Below are 21773 nucleotides of genomic sequence, written 5' to 3'. Positions count from 1 at the left end.
GAAGCAGTTTGGATTAGAAAGTTCATTACAGAACTAGGTGTGGTGCCTGACATTGTCAATCCCATTACTCTGTACTGTGATAACAATGGAGCCATTGCGCAAGCAAAGGAACCACGGTCTCATAATGCATCCAAGCACTACTTAAAGCGATACCACATCATAAGAGAGATTGTGGCTAGAGGAGATGTGAGAATAGAAAGAGTACCTACAGAGGACAACGTTGCAGATCCGTTGACAAAGCCTTTAACCCAGAAAGTACATGATTGTCATTTAACTTCTATTGGGATAAGTTTTAGAAACAATTGGCTTTAGTCCAAGTGGCAGTATGTTGGGGTTTAGTGTCCTATAGACAATTGTTGCAGGATACAAACTTAATGTAAATGAATTGTTCTTTATATCATTTGTTTTAATGAGATATATGTTTATAACTATATATAAAGGCACTCCCTTTTAAGCACTAAATAAAGTCTAATAAAAGGAAATCCGTAAGTTTGTTTAAAGTGATTATAAAGTGTTCATACAAGCATGAAGTGAGACAAAACTTTATAATAAACTAATAAACTTAAAACCACCCCAAGTCAAGTGATATGTTTAGGATTGACATATCACTGTTGAGACTTGTATGTAACAATGTCTTCTGTCCGACAGAAAGCTGATCTCACAAGCTTCATATATATAGATATCTGGACAGTTACATAGATCCGATGAAACGTCGTTCATTAGGATTGGGGATCCGATTTGAGATAACAGGATGGGTAGATTCATCCTTGTCACCTGTTCATCTCATTGGTATTAATAGGTATAACTAATCCTCAGACTCAAAGGAATGTTAATTGGTCATCCTGAATTACTGAATGTGAGACTTTGATCCTGCGATCCCACGATCCTTAACAGAGATGACTCTGGGGTGTGAACTGCAAAGGTTGGGTGTCACAGGAGGTAATGTCAGGGTAGTTATACATTGGATTGAGCATTTATCACTCCCGATTAATGGGAGATACATCCAAGGATCGCTTGTGGAAGACTCGACTCTAAATCCTTGCAAGGTGATAGCTTAAGAGTAAGAAATACAGATTTCACTTAACCTATCTATTTGAGTTGACTCGGCCTATACAAGTAAAACGAACGTCTCGCTATATGTGACTTGACATCACCCATAGTCATAAGATTCAGTTCAAGGATGTAGTTGATAAAGGATCGAATTATACTGTAACTAATACGGAAGGGTTAACGACAGAATCAACCTGTCTTCTTAACGGACTCTGGGGGAATGATTACAGACTTGCCAATAACATACTCAGTACATCATTCCGTTATGCAAGGATTAAATATAATTCTTGAAGAAATTAATTTAATAGTTGCATACGGCCAGAAGTAGTAAGAACCTAATGGATCACACATAAGACTTGGAACCAAAAGAGAGATGGATGTCATTAATAGATGGAAGCCCAAATGAGCCCAGTAAGGCCCATTTAATTAGGGGGTGCCGAAATTTATATATAATAAATTAGGGAATTATTTTAATTCCATTAATCCTAATTTGATTAGGTTTGTGAATTAAAATAATTAAGAGATAATTAAGTTAGGAGTTTTAATTAGATTAATATACTCCTATTATTATCCAATTAGGTTATTTATTATTATCCTAAATATATTAGATATATTATAAGATAATAATTAGGAATCCTATTCCGAATTGAATTCCTATTAAGTAACCTATTCCTATCTAACTAGGGTTTAGATACAAGTTATTATATATACCCCCCTACTACATGAATTTCAACTAAGCCTTATCCCTCCCCTCTTGGTGATTTTCAAAATACTCTTTTAGAGAGAGAAAGTGAATTCGCATCCCCTAGTTCGTGGACAAGAATTCATACGGCTTCTGTCGATTGATTAATTTCATTCATCTCCTTTTCTCTTTGATCTTGTGTTGGTTAATTAGAGGCAATCTATTTTGGTTGCATCTCATAAGGGTTGATTCTAACTTAACCTCACCGTGTTATACTTCGTGCTTGGGAACTCGGAGAAGAATTGAGGGCGCTTCTTTAACAACGGTAGATTGTTCTTCAAAAGGTATTCCTTCTTATCCCTCTTTATATGAAATAACGATTAACAGATCCTATGGTTAAAAGGAAGTAGGCTAAAATTTTTATATTTCCGCTGCTATACCTTAGCCTTAATTTCCCTCAGTGGTATCAGAGCCATCGTTAAATCCGTTATTTCATATATGAAAATTTAGAAGTTTTTCAATATGATTGAATAAATATTTATGGTTAGGATTAATTAACAAATAGTTTGATTAATTAATTCTAAAGATAAATAAATTTTAGTTAATTGTTAATTAAAATAGATTATGCGTATGTTCCTAATTATTTCGGTTGATAATCATTATAACAAAATCTATTAGTTTTATAGTTAGGTTAATAAAATTAGTTTTATTAATTCTAAAAGATAAAACGGAAAACTATTGTAGTTTTTCCTATTTCTGAAAATCGTTTTTAAAACCGTTTTAAAATCTGATATATATATATATATATATATATATATATATATATATATATATATATGTTTTAAAAAAATAAATAAATACGACAGCGGCTCGGGTCGCGCCTCACGGCACGACCAGCCGCGTGCGCAGCCGCGGGGCTGCTGCCAAACGGCAGCACCCCAGTTTCGGGCCCCCGGCCCGAATCCCACTTGATTTTAATTGTTAAAATCGGCTTGAAAATATTTTGTGTATATATATATATATATATGTTTCAGAAATTAATAGTTTTCTGTTTTGATTATCGAATGGAAATTCGTTTAAATGTTTATTTTTACCAAGTTGTAAATCAAAGTGTTAAATGAATTGAAATCAAAATAATTGGGACATGCATAATCGACGTTTTATATGGTTATATTAATCTAAGAATTAATATAAAGATACAAAACGATTAGAAGTAAAATTGGATGAAAGTTAATTTGACGAGTTAATGTGATTAACCTAAATATTACATAAGACGGTTATGTAATCAATCAATTAAATTTATTTAATTGAGTCTATGCATGTTTGGAGTTATGGACATATTTGGACCCTCTTTTAGTCTTTCGGTATTTTTGAAATAGGGCCTGCGAGTCCTGCCTATCTACTATCTATTGTAATTTCTCCTCATCTAATTCCCTTCAATACAGTTGAAGTTTTCTTTAGTAGTATAGAAATTAATATGTAATTTCAAGGCGCCATGGAGAAGACGGAGGACCTAAAGAGAAATATGTAATAGTTAGTATTTCCTTAGGTTTGCCCTTTTATTCCGTCTCTGGCTCGACGGAATAATTTAGATGATATGTCCATAACGCCAATGTATGTGAATGTATGTGTCTGATGTATGCTAAAGCAAATCAAGACTAAGTTAGATTATGAGACCTAAAATAAAATCCCTCATTAAAAAGTTAAGTAAATAAGCAAGTTATTAAAATCGGTTGCCCCTCCCTAATATTATAATTCAGCCGGAAGTACTGGGGGCCTTTGGGTTGTTGAGTAAACTCAAGCTCGGGGTCTTATGGTAACACCTGAATTATCGAAAATCATTCTTTCATGAATATGGGGTAATACTTAAATTAGATTATGATAATTGGATGAGTAAACTCATGTTATCATAAACTAATGGGCAAGATGGTTGGGATTAATATGAATAGCATATTAGTTACTAATGTGGTTAGTAACCCAATAACCTAGGAATCACATTAGAGATGTGATTGATCATATGTATCTACCTAATGAATGAGACTAGCTTGTTGAGTAAACTCAAGGCAAAATCTCAGGAGTTAGGATCCTAGCTCACTAAAGGATTTGTGAAATTCTTCGAATTAATATGGAGGGCTATTAATTTGGCAAAATAGTGGGAGCAATCTAAAATAAACTAAAAGGCCTATAATTTTAGATTGTTATACCTTAAAGCAAATGAATGACGTACGTTTACTCTTTCTCACTCTCAGGTTTTGTTTAAACACACAATCTTAAAATCATGACTAAAACCAATCTGCAAAACATTCTTACTGATAACAAACTGAATGGTTCAAACTTCACCGACTGGTTTCGCAACCTCAAAATTGTTTTGAAGTTCGAGAAAATTGGGTATGTACTTGATACATCGATACCCCCTGTCCATGAAGATGATGCTCCCATCGAGGAAATTGATGCTTATCAGAAGCACAAGGCTGATGACGATCATGCCGGATGCATCATACTTGCATCGATGACATCGGAATTACAAAGGCAACATGAGGAGATGAATGCCTATTCCATCATCATGCACCTAAAGGAATTGTTTGGGAAACAAACCAGGTGCGAACGCTACGAGATATCCAAGCTGTTATATCATTGCAGGATGCAAGAGGGCACATCAGTCATGACACATTGTGTCAAGATGATTGGCTACATTACCAAACTTTCTAGTATTGGATTTGCGATGGATAACGAATTAAGTGTTGACTTAATTCTTCAATCCCTCCCAGAAAGTTATTCACAGTTCATTATGAACTATCAGATGAATGACTTGCAAACAACTTGCAAACCTCTCTTGAAGAGCTTGCAAACATGCTCAAGTCAGTTGAGCCCAATATGAAGAAAGACAAGACCATATCGGCTCTTGTAATTGAGGGATCGAAGAAAAGGAAAGGGAATTTTCCCAATCCTAAACATCCCAAGAAAGGTAAGAAAGCTGTGTCCAAGGGAAAGGAAGTGAAGAAGCCCAAAGGAGAGTGCCACTTCTGTGGTAAAGACGGGCATTGGAAGAGAAACTGCAAGGAGTATCTAGCCACCCTCAAGAAGGGAAAAGGCGGTGCTTCTACATCTGGTATGTTCTATATTGAAATAAACACAGTTTCACTGTCTGAATCTTGGGTACTTGATACCGGATGTGGATCTCATATTTGTACAAATATGCAGGAGCTAAATCAGACTAAGGAACTAAAGAAAGGAAGCATAAACTTGCGAGTTGGAAATGGAGCAAGAGTTGCCGCCCTCGCAATTGGAGATTATGTTTTACCTTTGCCCTCTGGGCTTGTAATAGAATTAAGGAATTGTTTATACGTTCCTGAGATGTCTCGTAACATTATTTCTATTAGCCGTCTTGTTGACGACGGTTTTCATATTTCAATAAAGAACAATAGTTGCAATTTTTATAAAGATTCGATCTTTTATTTTTCAGGAATATCACAAAATGGGATTTATGTGTTAGATGATAAAACTCCTGTTTTTGCAATTGATATCAAAAGACATAAGATAGATAATTCAACTTACTTGTGGCATTGTCGTTTAGGCCATATAAACAAGAGACGCATGCTAAAGCTACATTCAGATGGGCTTATAGATCCAATCGATCATGAATCATTGGAAACATGCGAATCATGTTTAAAAGGTAAAATGACAAAGACACCCTTTAGCAATAAAGGTGAGCGTGTATCAGACACTCTAGGACTTATTCATTCAAATGTATGTGGTCCTATGTCAATCCAAGCAAGAGGAGGATTCAGATTCTTCATAAGCTTCATAGATGACCATACCCGATATGGTTACATCTACTTGATGAAGCACAAATCAGAAGCTTTTGAGTAATTCAAATGCTTCAAGAATGAAGTACAAAATCAATTAGGAAAGAAAATAAAGACGCTTCGATCTGATCAAGGTGGCGAATATCTTTCAGATGATTTTCTGAATTATCTAACTGAATGTGGGATATGCTCACAATGGACACCTCCCTATACACCACAACACAATGGTGTATCCGAGAGGAGAAACCGTACCCTACTAGATATGGTACGATCCATGATGAGTATGGCCTTACTTCCAAAGACGTTCTGAGGCTATGCTTTAGAAACTGCCCTCTTCACCCTAAACCGAGTACCAACTAAATTCGCTAGTTCCACACCATATGAATTGTTCGTTGGTAGGAAACTCGTGTTCTCATTCATGATAGTGTGGGGTTGTTTAGAATTTGTCAAACGCATTGCGTCCGACAAACTAGATTTTAAATCTGATAAATGTTTCTTCATTGGAAACTGTGGGATATTACTTCTATCATCCAGATGATCAGAAAGTGATAGTATCCAAACACGCAACCTTCTTGGAGAAAGAGTTTCTCGAAGAAACACAAAATGGAAGCGTGATTGAACTTGACGAAGTTCAAGAAGAAGAAACACCGACTGAAACAACAGAGGCGGTTGAGGTACCCGAAGTAGTCCCATTAGATGAGACTCCAGTGCCACCTATTCGTAGATCACAAAGAGTTCGTGAACTCCCAGTTAGATATGGTTTTCTAGTGGGAGATGATAATGAGGTTCCCGTGTTAGACGACGAACCCGAAAACTATGAAGAGGCTCTTACTAGTCCAGATTCTAAAGCATGGCTTGAGGCCATGGATTCTGAAATGGATTCCATGTATACTAACCAAGTGTGGACTTTGGTTGATCCACCCGAAGGGATAATTCCCATTGGGTGCAGGTGGATCTTCAAAAAGAAGACTGACATGGATGGAAAGGTTAGCACCTACAAGGCTAGGCTGGTAGCGAAAGGATATCGTCAGAAACAAGGTGTTGATTATGACGAAACCTTCTCTCCTGTTGCTATGTCCAAATCAATCAGAATCATGCTTGCTATTGCCGCTCACTACGATTATGAGATTTGGCAGATAGATGTGAAAACAGCTTTCCTAAATGGAAACCTGCTTGAGGATGTATACATGATGTAGCCTGAAGGTTTCATATCAAAGGATGCAAATAAAGTTTGCAAACTTCAGAGATCCATTTATGGACTCAAGCAAGCATCTAGAAGCTGGAATAAGTGTTTTGACGAAACCATAAAACAATTTGGTTTCAAACAAAATTGCGAAGAAGCTTGCATTTACAAGAAAGCAAGTGGGAGCTCTATAGCATTTCTCATACTATATGTGGACGATATACTGTTAATGGGAAATGACATTGCTCTATTACAGTCGGTAAAAGTATGGTTATCCGGTAACTTCCCAATGAAAGACCTTGGTGAAGCAGCTTATATACTTGGTATAAAGATCTATAGAGATAGACCGAGAAGACTGCTTGGTCTTTCACAGGCTACATACATTGAAAAGGTGCTAAATCGGTTTAGCATGCTTGAATCGAAATGAGGTAACTTACCCATGCTACATGGAGTAAAGTTAAACAATAATCAATGTCCTAAAACTGATGACGACAAACGACGCATGGCTGTAGTCCCGTACGCCAGCGCGATCGGTTCGATTATGTATGCTATGCTATGCACTAGACCTGACGTAGCGTTCGCGTTATCTGTAACGAGTCGTTACCAAGGGAATCCGGGAGACGAGCATTGGATTGCCGTCAAGAACATTCTTAAGTACTTGAGAAGGACTAAAGACATGTTCCTAGTGTACGGAGAAGGAGATCTGAAAATTGAAGGATTTTCAGACGCTAGTCATCTCACAGATGAGAATGATTTTAAATCCCAATCAGGATACCTGTTTATCTTGAATGGGGGCGCGGTCAGTTGGAAAAGTTCCAAGCAGGGAAGCGTAGCTTTCTCTACGACCGAGTCAGAGTACATCGCTGCTGCGGAAGCAGCAAAGGAAGCAGTTTGGATTAGAAAGTTCATTACAGAACTAGGTGTGGTGCCTGACATTGTCAATCCCATTACTCTGTACTGTGATAACAATGGAGCCATTGCGCAAGCAAAGGAACCACGGTCTCATAATGCATCCAAGCACTACCTAAAGCGATACCACATCATAAGAGAGATTGTGGCTAGAGGAGATGTGAGAATAGAAAGAGTACCTACAGAGGACAACGTTGCAGATCCGTTGACAAAGCCTTTAACCCAGAAAGTACATGATCGTCATTTAACTTCTACTGGGATAAGTTTTAGAAACAATTGACTTTAGTCCAAGTGGGAGTATGTTGGGGTTTAGTGTCCTATAGACAATTGTTGCAGGATACAAACTTAATGTAAATGAATTGTTCTTTATATCATTTGTTTTAATGAGATATATGTTTATAACTATATATAAAGGCAATCCCTTTTAAGCACTAAATAAAGTCTAATAAAAGGAAATCCGTAAGTTTGTTTAAAGTGATTATAAAGTGTTCATACAAGCATGAAGTGAGACAAAACTTTATAATAAACTAATAAACTTAAAACCACCCCAAGTCAAGTGATATGTTTAGGATTGACATATCACTGTTGAGACTTGTATGTAACAATGTCTTCTGTCCGACAGAAAGCTGATCTCACAAGCTTCATATATATAGATATCTGGACAATTACATAGATCCGATGAAACGTCGTTCATTAGGATTGGGGATCCGATTTGAGATAACAGGATGGGTAGATTCATCCTTGTCACCTGTTCATCTCATTGGTATTAATAGGTATAACTAATCCTCAGACTCAAAGGAATGTTAATTGGTCATCCTGAATTACTGAATGTGAGACTTTGATCCTGCGGTCCCACGATCCTTAACAGAGATGACTCTGGGGTGTGAACTGCAAAGGTTGGGTGTCACATGAGGTAATGTCAGGGTAGTTATACATTGGATTGAGCATTTATCACTCCCGATTAATGGGAGATACATCCAAGGATCGCTTGTGGAAGACTCGACTCTAAATCCTTGCAAGGTGATAGCTTAAGAGTAAGAAATACAGATTTCACTTAACCTATCTATTTGAGTTGACTCGGCCTATACAAGTAAAACGAACGTCTCGCTATATGTGACTTGACATCACCCATAGTCATAAGATTCAGTTCAAGGATGTAGTTGATAAAGGATCGAATTATACTGTAACTAATACGGAAGGGTTAACGACAGAATCAACCTGTCTTCTTAACGGACTCTGGGGGAATGATTACAGACTTGCCAATAACATACTCAGTACATCATTCCGTTATGCAAGGATTAAATATAATTCTTGAAGAAATTAATTTAATAGTTGCATACGGCCAGAAGTAGTAAGAACCTAATGGATCACACATAAGACTTGGAACCAAAAGAGAGATGGATGTCATTAATAGATGGAAGCCCAAATGAGCCCAGTAAGGCCCATTTAATTAGGGGGTGCCGAAATTTATATATAATAAATTAGGGAATTATTTTAATTTCATTAATCCTAATTTGATTAGGTTTGTGAATTAAATTAATTAAGAGATAATTAAGTTAGGAGTTTTAATTAGATTAATATACTCCTATTATTATCCAATTAGGTTATTTATTATTATCCTAAATATATTAGATATATTATAAGATAATAATTAGGAATCCTATTCCGAATTGAATTCCTATTAAGTAACCTATTCCTATCTAACTAGGGTTTAGATACAAGTTATTATATATACCCCCCTACTACAAGAATTTCAACTAAGCCTTATCCCTCCCCTCTTGGTGATTTTCGAAATACTCCTTTAGAGAGAGAAAGTGAATTCGCATCCCCTAGTTCGTGGATAAGAATTCATACGGCTTCCGTCGATTGATTAATTTCATTCATCTTCTTTTCTCTTTGATCTTGTGTTGGTTAATTAGAGGCAATCTATTTTGGTTGCATCTCATAAGGGTTGATTCTAACTTAACCTCACCGTGTTATACTTCGTGCTTGGGAACTCGGAGAAGAATTGTGGGCGCTTCTTTAACAACGGTAGATTGTTCTTCAAAAGGTATTCCTTCTTATCCCTCTTTATATGAAATAACGATTAACGGATCCTATGGTTAAAAGGAAGTAGGCTAAAATTTTTATATTTCCGCTGCTATACCTTAGCCTTAATTTCCCTTAGAGTTGACTCAGCCTGTACAAGTAAAATGAACGTCTCGCTATATGTGACTTGACATCATCCATAGTCATAAGATTCAGTTCAAGAATGTAGTTGATAAAGGATCGAATTATACTGTAACTAATATGGAAAGGTTAACGACAGAATCAACCTGTCTTCTTATAGCTCTGGGGGAATGATTACGGACTTGCTAATCACATAATCTGTACATCATTCCGTTATGCAAAGATTAAATATAATTTTTTGAAAATTATTTAATAACGTTGCATACGGCTAGAAGCAATAAGAACCTAATGGGTCACACATAAGACTTGGAACCTAAAAGAGAGATATATGTTAATTAATTGATGGAAGCCCAATTGAGCCCAATAAGGCCCATGGACCATGGGGGGTTGAAATTCATGTAGTAAAATACATGAATAATTAATTTGATTTTATTAATTCTAATTAGATTAGGATTATGAATTAAATTAATTAAGAGATAAATAAGTTAGGAGTTTTAATTATATTATAATACTCCTATTATTATCCAATAAGGTTATTATTATTATCTTTAATATATTAGATATATAATCAGATAATAATTAGGAATTCTATTCCGAATTGAATTCCTATTCAGTAACCTAATTCTATCTAACTAGGGATTAGATACAAGAGATTATAAATACCCCCTCCCTTAGGATTTTCGAAATCCAAGTGTGCAAACCCTAGAGAGATTTTCGAAATCAACCCTAGTGCAAGAGAGAGAAAATTCGACCCCTAGTTCGAGGACGATATTTCTTTACGGCTTCCTTCCGATCAATCGATTTCATCTATTTCTTTTATCCTTGATCTTGTGTTGATTAATTAGAGGCAATCTATTTTGGTTTCTATTCAACGGTTGATTCTAACTTAATCTTCCCGTGTTTTATTTCGTGCTTGGGAACTCGGAGAAGAGTTGTGGGCACTTCATTAACAACGGTAGATTGATCATCAAAAGGTAATTCTTCTTATCCCTTTTTATATGAAATAACGATTAACGGATCCTAGGGTTTATGGAAATAGGTTAAATTTTTTATATTTCCGCTGCTATACCTTAGCCTAATTTCCAACAGTTGAGTATTATTATGGATATTCTTGATTGTTTCTGCTCGGCCTCTGGTCAGAAGCTTAATGTCCAGAAGTCTAGAATGATGTGCTCTAATAATATGAACCAGGGAGTCTATAAAAGGCTAAGTGATCTGTCGGGTATTCCTCTGATGAGCTCTCTCGGGAAGTATCTGGGTATTCCCCTCCACAGTGAGAGAGTGTCCAAAATGTCTTTTAAAGATACTTTGGATAAAGCTAATATGAAATGTGCCACGTGGAAAGCTAAGACTCTCTCTCTCGCTGGCCGTCTTACGTTAATTCAATCTGTTAATTATGCAACTCCCAATCACATTATGCAGGCTTGTCATCTTCCTGATCCTGTGCTTAAGGATCTTGAAAAAATTAACGGTAGATTCCTGTGGGGGGGGGGGGCTGAGGAGGGGAGAAAGATCCATCTTGTTCCTTGGAGTGAGGTTTGTCAGCCTAAGGATACTGGAGGTTTGGGCATTAGGAAGGCTAAAGATAATAACAAAGTCTTACTTATGAAACTCTTGTGGCGGATGTGGTAGTCCCCTTCTGCTCTTTGGGTCCAGCTCTTATGCGGGAAGTACCGGAAGGATAAGGTGTTTGGGGGGCCTAAGGACAGAGTGGTTAATTGTTCCTTTCTTTGGAAAGGCATTAGTGCGGTTTTTGCTGAGTTTTGTTCTGGGATTGGGTGGAATGTGGGTAATGGCAGGTCCATCAGTTTCTAGAAGGATATTTGGATAGGAGAGAAGCCTTTATTAGAGGTTTGTACTTCCTTGCCTCCAGAGGACATTCAGGACTGGAAGATCGCTGATGTGGTGGACTCCGAGGGAGAGTGGATTTGGGATAAATTTGATTCCTACCTCAGCCTTGAAACGCTCCTTACTATTAGAGGTGTTCACATTAGTAATCTAAATGATGACAAGGACAGTTACTGTTGGGCACTGACTAACAATGGGACCTATTCGTGTAAATCTGCTTATCAGGCGTTCTATCAGGATTTGGATTCTTCCTCCCCTGGGGTGTGGAAGACGATTTGGGCCTTGAAAGTGCCGTTCCGCATTAGGAGCTTCCTGTGGCTTGGGGCTAGGAATAGGTTGCTTACTAATTCGGATAGGAAAAGGAGGCACCTGGTGGATTCTGGAGCCTGCAGCAGATGTAGAGGGTTTGAGGAGACTTTGTGCCATGCTCTCAGGGATTGTGAGAAAAGTAAGGAGGTTTGGAGGAGAATTCTCCCTAGGGATGTGCTTCCTTCTTTTTTAGCCCATTCTGAAGAGGATTGGTTTGTTGATGGAATTAAAGGGAGTCTTCTGCCTGGGGATCAAGGTGTTCTTCTTTTTGTGGTGGCTTGCCATCAGATTTGGAGATGGCGGAACGAGGATATCTTTGGAGGAGGAGCAGCTTATCAGTCAAATGTCCTTGATTTCTTTTCTAAGAAGATTAGTACCATGATTGAGAGTTTTTCTGAAGACCCCTTAGCTAGGGATGTTCAGAGGAAGGAGGTCAATCTTTTAGGCTGGTGTAGGCCAAGTGAAGGTGTGGTTAAGCTCAACACTGATGGTTCTTGTCTAAGAGATAGGAGAATTGCCGCAGGAGGGGTCCTTCGAGACGATGGTGGCAGGTGGATTTCTGGCTTCTCTCAGAACTTGGGGATTGGTTCTTCCTTTTCTGCAGAGCTTTGGGGGATTCTCTCTGGCCTGAAGCTTGCTAAGAATCTTGGGGTGAAGAAGCTTCTGGTGGGATCAGATAACCAGGATGCGGTTAAAATGATTTCTGAGGGCAATGCTGTTTGCAGGAATAGCCTGAACATTATTAAAGGCATTAAAAGGATTGGTTCCTCCTTTGATTCTATTAGATTTGCTCATATTTATAGGGAGCAGAACCGCGTTGCGGATCGTCTTGCGATGGAAGGACACTCTAGTTTGTTGGGTCTTTCTACCTTTTCTTCTCCTCCGGTCTTCATCTCTTCTCTCATCTTGGAGGATGTGGTGGGAGTCAATTTTCCTAGGCTGATCCCGGGTTAAGCGTTTCTTTTGTTTGTTTGTTTTTCTTTCCTTCCCTACCAAATAAAAAAAAAATAAGTCCCTCTCTAACTCACCTTTTTAAGGAATTTTGGTGTTTATTTTTTATTTAAGTCTTAATTAAGTAGGAAATGTAATAGAAATATTATTTAAATTAATTAAATAATAATTAGAATTAATCATAAAAGCTTTATTATTTTGATTCCGGTTTTAAGTTAAAGGAAACCTATATATATATGGTTTAAGGGGGCGTTTGGTTCACAAGGGGTAAGGAAAAAGGAATCAAGAAAGGGAAACTAAAGGAAATGAAAGGAATAAGCATTAATTCCCATATGTGTTTAGATATGTTTATGAAAGGGAATAGGGTAAAGGGAATCCAATTCCCTATAGGGCCTGAGGTAATGGGCTTAACCTAAAGTAGGGTAAACCCATAATCTAAAATGGGTAAATGGAATGTGTTTTTTTTAAAACAAACAAGAACAAAGGGAATGAAACCCTCCCATTCACATTCCCATTCCCATTCCTAAAGACCCCGAACCAAACACCCCCTTAAGTTTTGAACTTAAAAGTTAGTTGAATTAATATGAGGATTATTGATTTCCTAACCTAAGGCACGAAAGAAAAATATTCTCTACTCAACCTGCTGAGGCCGTCGCAGCCGATCCATATCTCCCTCTGGTGTCTGTTCATCGTCGATCAAGTTTATCGGATTGGAGTGCTAGCACACGAGGTGTTCTAGTATATGTTTTTGCATGTGAAACGATAGATGGAGTTCAAATTTCAACTCTTCAATCTCAAACAACAGTAGCGACTCTCCTTCCGCAGTAAAAAGGTGAATTTTATTCTAACCTAATATATGTGTTTGATCTCGTGGGAAAGGATTTTATTTGATTAAATTTTTTTCCACCTTTTGATCGGGTGCTAGAAATTTCTTCAGTGGTATCAAAGCGGAATTCATACTAGTTTTGGTTAGGATTGATTGTTGTATGTCGGTATATGTCAAAATATATACATAGAAGCAGTTCTTCATTTTATGAGTAGTTTATTTAACTTTCTTTCGGAAAAAAATTCATGATAATTAAATATATATTTATTTATTTATTCATTTATTAAAGTTTTAGTGTTTTGTATATATTAGATATAGATAAAAACTGGTTTTAATTTTAAACAAAAAAGTATTTTAAAATTTGGAAATTCAGAATCTATCTATACTATATATAATAGCGGAAGCAACGAGAATTGATAAGAAGTGTTTTAGAGGTCTTTTTTCTTAGTTGGCACCATATGAGAAAATATATGAATTTGAATTATCTATATTAATAGTAATTAAACAATTGAAATATCATAACTACTATATTAATATCATAAATAATATTTAGTGTAGTGGGTTAAAAACGATGAAAGAGAGGGCATAGGGCAGGCGAGAGACAGCGGGATTGTTCCCGATCTGGCGGCGATCCGTCGATGGCGACGCTGGTGAGGAAGGGGCGGTCAGAGGAAGGGGTTCGTAGTGCGGAGGGGGAGAAGGCTGCGTCGGGTTCGATCGATGGGCAGAATGAGGGGAGCGAAGGGGGTGGGTTGAGGAGGGAGCCTGGATCTGCCGGATCTGGCAGTAATTCGATGCTGAGCGGTGCGGATCTGATCGATGGGACGAAGGGAGAGGCGATGGTGGCTGGTGCTTTTGCACCGAAAATGAAAGGAAAGGTTGGGGTTTTATGCCGACTAGGGAAGGGCTGGCTACTGGCGGGGAGGGCGGATCTGATGAGAGGGGCGGGATTGGGCTGTCTGGCCGTTCAGGCGAGGTGACAGCAGATCCCGCGACGGCTTTCAATACTTCCTTGTATCCAGGGAATCTTAAATTTTCTTAGAAGGATACTGTTATGTGTGTTGTGGAGGAGGAGAATTCCATCATCGGATGGATGGGGGATGAGGAATGGGAGGGAATTTTATCAGATTCAGATATAGATGATGAGGAGCAAGACGATCCTTTGTGTCCTGTTATCCGTTTATCGTCAGCTGATAAACGTTCACTTCGGTCCAAATGGAAATTGTCTTTAATTGTGACTGTCCTAGGAAAAAAAATTGGATTTAATTATTTTGCACAGAGAATCCGTGCTCATTGGGCGAGAAAAGGGAAAGTCAGTATCATTGACCTGGAAAATGATTATTATGTAATTAAATTTATACAGGCCGAAGATTATGAAGCGGTTATTAATGGGGGACCCTATATTATATCAAATCATGTTCTTGCCATTAGGCCTTGGGTCCCTAACTTTAATCCAAGGGATTGTTCAGTTAACAGGATTCTGACTTGGGTGAGATTCCCGGGTCTCCCGATTGAGTATTATAATGAAATCTTCCTAAAGAAGATTGATGGGCTTGTTGGGAAGGTCCACCATGTAGATTAAACTACTATTGGAGCTGAAAGAGGCAAGTTTGCTAGGGTTTGTATTGATATTGACCTAGCAAAACCCCTTTTGTCCAAATTCTGTCTACAAAATACCATCTACTTTATTGAGTATGAAGGGATCCATAATATCTGTTATGAATGTGGGATGTTTGGGCACAATTATGAGGGTTGCCCTCAAAAGACGAAGGAAAACGAGGATGTTTGTTAGGCATGAAATTGACTAAGTTTAGCACAATATTTATACAAGAATTGGGGTGTTTTTCTGTTATATTGCAAGAATGAAGGGCTGATTAATGTTTTTTTCTAGATAAGTAAAGATTAAAGCCAAACATGCTGGAAACAGTTTGTTTCAAAACTGCCAAAGAGGAGTGGAGCCTTTCTATGATCCAGCGGTCAAACGCCGGATAATCTGATGACGGACAGCGACAGAACAGAGGTGGGCATGGCAGAGGCAGCAGGTGGAAAGGTGTTTCAGTGGCGTTACCAAAAGTAGCATGATGACAAGAAGTTTCAACCCTTGAGTGTTCAAGGGTCAAAAGGATCCATAATCATTTCTGATTGTTTAGTTTTAGTTGGAGTTGACTTATTTCTGTATTATTTTAAGGGTACTTTCAGGTACCGATTTTGGCCCCAGTCTTTCTCCTTTAAATAGATGTAGCAAAGGGAAGACTGGAGATGGGATATTTTGTTTAGAACAGAAAAATCACTGTTTAGGCGATAGAAGAGAGCACCAATGGAGTTTCTGAATGTAACAAGAACTTCTGATTACTCACTGCTTGATATGAGTGAGTAATCCATTTTGAATGGGCACGGCCAGTCCGGGCCGGTGATGTAAGTTTTATAACTTTTGTAATGAATATGTAGTATTTTACCAATGATGTGTTGATGAGGGTTTATATTTCTGTGCTTCGGCATTTATGCATGTGATAGATGAATGTTAGGACACTGCTTGCATCTTCACTGATATCTCTATCAATCTCGCAACCTCGAAGCAGACATGTTAGATGGTTGTGTCTAAGGTTTTCTTAATAGAAATGCATCTTTGATCTTAATGCAAGAAAGAAAGTTCCTTTAGGACACGCTATTGGTTCTAGTAAATCTTAGAAACTTAAGAACACACGAAAGTTGATTTAAGTGGGCATTAAAGCTGATACTTTGACTTCATTGGTATTGTCACTAATTCATTGGATTGTTGTATGACCTTGCACTACCTGTTCGGCAGTGCTTAGCCTGTTCTATCTTTTAAACTGTCATCTATTTGTCATATCTTTCATAGAATTAGCACTCTTTTGTCTTAACTGACCAAACTCAAACAATCAACCCTACTAAGAAGATACCTTTACACACACACACTGTTCAGCAATGATTTTCTAATATAATTTTGGATCTCAATCCCTGTGGAGACGATACTTAACTTATCACTTTATTACTTGTATCTAGTACACTTGCTAGAGTCTCATCTGAGGACAATAAGTTTTTGGCGCCGTTGCCGGGGATTGAAAGCAACAAAATTTATCTGAAATTTCTGTGAAACATGGTGTTTTTAATCTGTTTGCTAAGGCGTGCAGGAAAAAGAAGTTCTTTACCAGTTTATGCGCAGAGCTGGACCTCCTGTTTTTCCTATCGATCTCGAAGTAGAGAGAACGTGTAGACGAAACAGAGCTGGAGCTCGACGTGCACGACAAAGAGAACGACAAAGGGAGAGAAGAATGGCTGGGAGGGTACCACCCGAACAACCAGTTCAACCAAACCAAGAAGAAGAATGGGAGAATAACAACCCTCCTGTCATGCGAATCAGAGATTATTCAAGGCCAACAACAGAAGGACATTCATCATGTATCGTGTTACCTAACGAGGGGAACAACATGTTCGAGGTGAAGGGATCCATGATACAGATGATCCAGGCCTCAGTACAATTCAATAGGTTTCAATCTGAAGATCCAAATGGGCATATTCAAGAATTCATCACGCTGTGCAACACATTCAGATCAAACAAAGGCGTTTCTGATGACGTAATCAGACTGAAGCTGTTTCCTTTTTCCCTAAGGGATAAAGCAAAGAACTGGCTAAGAAATTTACAGCCAGGAACGATCACAAGTTGGGAAGAAATGGCACGAGCTTTTCTGATGAAATATTTCCCACCTCGACAAGCCATAAAACTGAGAAATGAAGTGTCTCGGTTTGTACAAGAAAAGGATGAGTCGCTAGCAGAAGCCTGGGAAAGATACAAAGAGCTATTGAGAAGGGTACCAAATCATGGTATCCCTATGTGGATGCAAGTGCAGAATTTCTATAATGGTGTAACAAACATCTACAAAATCCAGATTGAATCCATTGCCAACGGTAACCTAGAAGATCTTGAGCCACAGGCTTTGTATGACCTTATTGAGAAGGTAGTAAGCACAAGTTACAACTGGCACTCCGCCAGAAGTGAAGGAAAAAAGATGGGAAATGAAGATGTTGTGTCAAAATTGACAAGTCAGGTAGAACAGCTTGCTAGACAGCTGGGCAAGATAAATGTGTCTTCAATTCACAACGAACCACCATTCAATGACATTTGCGATTTTTGTGGAGGCCTTCATTTCAGCATCAACTGTCCCGGAGTTAAGCAGGGAAAGGGCGCACAGGCAGAATGTGATTACGCAGGGTATAATCAGAGGAATCCACCTAACCCGTATTCCAACACGTATAATCCTGCCACAAGAAACCATCCGAATTTTGGATGGACAGGCCAGCCGAACCAGCAGGAACAACCGAGATATCAACAACAGCAAGGAGGACACTACCAAAGGCAACCTCAGCAGCATTATAAACAACATGTGCCACCAAAGGAAGATATATAGCCAGATATGAAGACAATGATGATGCAGTTCATGAAATAGACACAAGCATCAATTAAAAATCTGGAAACACAAGTTCACCAGTTGGCTGCATCTACGTCAAAAGGGAAGGGAATAATGCCGAGCAACACAGAGCCAAATCCAAAGGGCGATGTCATGGCAATGACCCTGAGATCCGGTAAGCAAAATCAACACATTATATCGACTGATGAAAATGCTGAATTCACAGGGATGTCCAAAGAAGCTGAAGGGGAGCAGGAACAGGATGTTCCCAGTGAAGAAGAAACCAGGAAGACAACTTGTACCAGTAAACAAGATCAAGGGGAAAGCGAAAAGATGTATAAGCCACCACCGCCGTATGTTCCACCTGTGCCATATCCGACGCGATTGATCAACAAAAAGCTGGAAGAACAGAATTCTAAAGTGTTGGACACCTTAAGGAAGTTGCACATCAACATTCCTTTCGTAGAAGCGCTGGCACAGATGCCGACATACGCAAAATTCCTCAAAGACATCCTGTCTAACAAAAAGAAGCTGGAAAACATTTCCATGATCCAACTCAACAGAGATTGTTCGTCAATACTCCAAAACAAGCAGCAGCTACCCAAGAAGCTAAAAGATCCAGGGAGTTTTTCTATTCCTTGTTCAATTGGAAAGCTAAATATTGAAAATGCACTATGTGACCTAGGAGCTAGCATAAACCTGATGCCTTATTTTGTATATGCTAAACTTGGATTAGGAGAACCCCAACCTACTCGTATGTCCATTCAGTTGGCCGATCGTTCAGTATGCTATCCTAGGGGAGTAGTGGAAGATGTGCTAGTCAAAGTAGGAAAATTCATATTGCCCGTTGATTTCATTATAATGGACATCGATGAAGACTTGCATGTTCCTATTATCCTAGGTAGACCATTTTTAGCCACGGGTAGAGCATTGATAGACGTATGAGAGGGACAATTATTCTTGAGGATTAATGGGGAAGAATTCATTTTCAAAATGAACGAGGAAATGAGACGAGCAAACAATAATGATGACACATGCTGTTTCTTGGATGATTTTCAAAGTCTTTCTACTTTGCAGGAACAGAACACTCTGGAGACTTTATTGGGAGAAGAGGTGAACATATGTGAAGGAACAGGGTGTTCCATTGAATCCAACCTACCGACACCTCCTTTCGATCCTATTGTTCCTACTCATCAAGAACCACCGGAGATACCAACTGTGCCGGTGTCTAAACCAGAATTGAAACCGTTGCCTACACACCTCGAGTATGCTTTCCTTGAACCACCCAGTGGAAGTCCAGTCATAATATCCTTGAAGTTAACTCCTGATCAGAAGGCGCAACTCATGGCCGTTTTGCGAAGAAACAAGGATGCAATTGCATGTAAAATTGATGATATAAAAGGTATCAGTCTGACAGTCTGTGTCCACAGAATCTTGATGGAAAAGGAACACAAACCATTTGTCCAGCCGCAACGCAGACTGAATCCCCACATGAAGGAGGTTGTGCGAAAAGAGGTGATAAAGCTTCTTGATGCCGGCATTATTTACCCAATCTCTGATAGTGTGTGGACCAGCCCTGTTCAAGTTGTACCAAAGAAGGGAGGAACAACCGTAGTCCTCAATGAGAAAGACGAGTTGGTGCCCACAAGAACAATAACTGGATGGCGAGTTTGTGTTGATTATAGAAAGCTCAACGAAGCCACAAGGAAGGATCATTTCCCTTTGCCCTTCATTGATCAGATGTTGGAGCGGTTAGCTGGCTATGCATTCTATTGTTTTCTTGACGGTTATTCAGGATACAACCAGATCGCAATTCATAGTGAGGATCAAGAGAAGACAACGTTCACATGTCCGTATGGGACCTATGCTTACAGATGAATGTCGTTCGGACTGTGCAACGCTCCAGCCACTTTCCAAAGATGTATGATGTCCATTTTTCATGACATGGTGGAGCGGACCGTAGAAATATTCATGGACGACTTCTCTGTTTATGGAAACTCTTTTGATAGCTGTCTAAACAACCTCGAAACCGTGCTTGTGCGATGCAAGGAGACCCACTTGGTCTTGAATTGGGAGAAATGCCACTTCATGGTTACGGACGGAATTGTTCTCAGGCATAAAATTTCAGAAAAAGGGATGGAAGTGGACAAAGCGAAGGTGGAAGTAATAGAAAAGTTGGCTGTTCCGGCCAATGTAAAAGATGTGCGAAGTTTTCTGGGGCACGCAGGGTTTTACCGCAGGTTTATCAAAGATTTTTCAAAGATTGTGCTACCCTTGTCCGCCTTACTTCATAAGGAAGCGGAATTTTCTTTTGACGCAAGCTGTTTAAAGGCGTTTGAACTCTTAAAGAGCAAGCTGATCAACTCGCCTATACTGGCAGGACCCGACTGGGAGCAACCTTTTGAGATGATGTGCGACGCGAGCGATACTTGTGTGGGAGCTGTTCTTAGACAAAGGATAGAGAAGAAGTTTAGGCCCATTTATTATGCTAGCAAAACATTAAATGAGGCCCAGCAGAACTACACCACTACAGAGAAGGAGCTTCTTGCAGTGGTGTATGCCTTCGACAAATTTCGACCCTACTTGGTGTTATCCAAAGTAGTTGTGCACACAGACCACACTGCGTTGCGCTACTTGTTCGCGAAAAAGGATGCTAAGCCTAGGTTAATCCGCTGGTTACTACTGCTTCAAGAGTTTGATCTCGAAATTAAGGATAAAAAGGGAACGGAAAATGTCGCGGCTGATCATTTGTCAAGAATTTCTCACCAAAGCAGCCAGGAACAACCAGAGATTTTGGAAAGATTTCTAGACGAGCATCTTTACGCCGCACATCATGCGCCATGGTTTGTCGATATTGCTAATTACCTAGCAAGTTCGCTTAAGCCGCACAACCTGTCCACTAATCAAAGGAGGAAGTTTTTTGCTGAAATTAAATATTATTTTTAGGAAGACCCCTATATTTTCAGGTTGTGCGCTGATCAAATTATTCGAAGATGTATATCTCAGGAGGAGCAACAGGATGTTCTAAGCCATTGTCATAACCGAGAAGCTGGAGGGCACCATAGCGCTTGCAGAACTGCAGCCAAGGTTCTTCAATCAGGTTTTTTCTAGCCAACACTTTTTAAAGATGCCCATCTATTCGTTAGCACTTGCAATGAGTGCCAACGAACAGGCAATATCTCGGCTAGAGATGCCATGCCCCTCAACAACATAGTTGTTTGTGAAATTTTTGATATATGGGGCATAGATTTTATGGGTCCATTCCCTACATCTTTTGGGAATAAATATATCTTAGTGGCTGTAGATTATGTGAGCAAGTGGGTTGAAGCAATGGCTAGTCCCACCAATGACGCCTGTGTGGTTGTAAAATTCCTGAAAAGGCTGTTTTCCAGATTCGGTGTCCCACAAGCGATCATTAGTGAACAAGGAACCCACTTTTGCAATGCCAAATTTGAAAAGCCGATGGGCAAGCTTGGAGTCTCTCACAGAATTGCCACACCTTACCATCCACAAACAAGTGGACAGGTGGAGATTTCCAATCGAGAAATCAAAAGAATTTTAGAAAAGACTGTTGGCAGTTCTAGAAGAGACTGGGCAAACAAGCTTGACGATG

The sequence above is a fragment of the Euphorbia lathyris genome, chromosome 3 (assembly GCF_963576675.1).
Source record: "Euphorbia lathyris chromosome 3, ddEupLath1.1, whole genome shotgun sequence".
Taxonomy (NCBI): Eukaryota; Viridiplantae; Streptophyta; class Magnoliopsida; order Malpighiales; family Euphorbiaceae; genus Euphorbia; species Euphorbia lathyris.
The sequence above is the reverse complement of the archived record's forward strand: the minus strand, read 5'-3'. Positions refer to the sequence as shown.